The sequence below is a fragment of the Monodelphis domestica genome, chromosome 2 (assembly GCF_027887165.1).
Source record: "Monodelphis domestica isolate mMonDom1 chromosome 2, mMonDom1.pri, whole genome shotgun sequence".
In the NCBI taxonomy this organism is placed as follows: domain Eukaryota; kingdom Metazoa; phylum Chordata; class Mammalia; order Didelphimorphia; family Didelphidae; genus Monodelphis; species Monodelphis domestica.
In genome coordinates, this window is record NC_077228.1 from 542,638,428 (window position 1) to 542,640,643 (window position 2,216).

A 2,216-nucleotide genomic window follows, 5' to 3' on the forward strand; every position below is an offset into this window, starting at 1 on the left:
TCCCATCTCTAGGCCTGGCTCTCTATTCACTGGGCCCAATCAATGTCCCTTTGATACCTCCGGCAGGGAGAGACAAAACAAAGCTCACATCAGTATCCCTAATGCATCTAGATGCTTCCATTTACAATAAACTCTTTACAAGGGGACCATAGTTAAATCTCACAAAGCTCGCACTAGGCCCAGACAGAAGTTTTTCTGGAATGCAGGGCTGGTCCAAGTTATCTAAAGTAACTGAGATCATGTTACTAACAACAAAATGTGATTATATCCATGGACAGAGAAAAAGGTTTTGACAAGATCCAGTGGCCATCCAAAGCCAGGAATGGTGGGCCTTTCCTAGGATAACGGGCAGCCTCTCTCCCTAGCCCATAGTCAGCACCATCGGGACTGGAGGCAGGCTAGAAGGCTTCCCAGTAACATCTGCGGTAAAGCACGCAGGTCTGTTGTTTCCGGCATTAGTCACCACAGCGCTCAATGCTGGCCACCCATTCAAGGGTCCAGGCCCGTGGTCCCCCCCCCCCCCCATGATTTCTGAGCATTTCCCAAGAGGCCGCATGCTTGACCCTCCCCTGTAGCCGGGCCCCTGGGCAGGAAGGGGCCTGCTCTGCCCTCCCTCACTCTGGACTCCCTCATCGGGTGGGAGGGGCCCCGCACGGCTTCCTCCTAGAAGCCCGAACTTCTCTCTGCCCCCAAAAGGGCCGCCGAGAGCTTTGCTTCTGGCTGCTGGACTGGCTCCCGAGTGCGAATCCGTGATGGGGGTCTGTGGAGCCAGGCGCAGGCTTTGCCCAGATGTGGCCCTTCCTCTCCTTCCCTGATCCTCACTTGCATTGTGGCCACTGGCAGTGAGGAAACCTTTCAAATCAAGCGGCAGCGACCCCTGGGAAGGAAGAAGCTCGACCATCCTGCTGAGCCTGCGCTGAGGTCGGAGTGGGGCTTCTACCCAGAGGCAGCCAGGGAAGAGCTCCTGAGGGGGAGGGGAGGGAGGAGGAAGGGGAGGGGGGGGGAGAGGAAGAAGGGGAGGGGGGGAGAATGAGGGGAGGGGGAGGAGGAGGAAGAGGGGAGAGGAGGAGGAAGGGGAGGAGGGGGGAAGAGGAAGAAGGGGAGGGGGGGAGAATGAGGGGAGGGGGAGGAGGAGGAAGAGGGAGAGGAGGAGGAAGGGGAGGAGGGGGAGAGAGGAAGAAGGGGAGGGGGGGAGAATGAGGGGAGGGGGAGGAGGAGAAGAGGGCTCACACTACTGGAAGGTTTCTAAGGGACTTGGATGTGTAGGTGATCTCACTCGACCCACATTATACCCCTAGGAAGTAGATGCTATAAGGATAACCATTTTACAGATGAGAAAACTGAGGTATGCTTACACAGCTAAGTGTCTGAGGCTGAATTTGAATTCAGGTCTTCCTGGCTCCAGGCCCAGGACCGTGTGTGTGTGCATCGTGCCATCTAGCCTCCTAAGATCCCTGTCTTGGTCAAATGGTGGCATTTGGGGTGGCAGCTGGAAAGCTAGCATCAGAAGTCCTGGTTCAAATATATCCTCTTCTAGTTCCACTGCAACTCTCCTAAGCTCAGTGTTTTCTTCCGTGGCCCCTGATCCCACTGACCACAAGCCTGGGCTGACATTCGGCAGGAGGCTCTGCCCCCTCTCCAGGAAACTCTGCTGGCTGGGTGACCGCAGGCAGTCCCGCACCCTCTCTGGTCCTCTGACGCCTCCCAGCCAGAAGTGACGACACCAGAGGCTTCTTTTAGCCCTAAATCTCGGGCTGTGCTCTGTCTGCGGCTGCGACTCGAACCCAAGGCCAGGGGAGGGGTTTGCGGGCCGTCCCTAGCTGTGTGACCTTGGGCGAGTCACTTCGCGTGGGGAGAACCTCCTGATCTGACTGTTTGCTTCACGGCTCTGCCTTCTCTGCCCAAACAGGCCGACCCAGGTGGCTGCGAAACGCCCCTCCCAGGCCCGCGGGACGTCCGCCAGGAGCCCCCTCGGCGAGCCACCGGAACACGCGCGATGAAACCCATCCATGTCCTTAGTCAGGGCTGGCGGGGCCGGGGCTCCCCCCCATCCCCCCCCCCCCCCGCTCTGACACCTGCAGCCCCCCCCCCCCGGGAGGGAGCTCCGTGCGGCGCCGCCGTGTTCTGTACTGTACCGAGGCGGGCGTCGGGGGACCCCGAGCCTCACGTCTGTGGCGGCCCGCACGGGCTCCCCCGCTGTTGGTTTGGACGGGTTA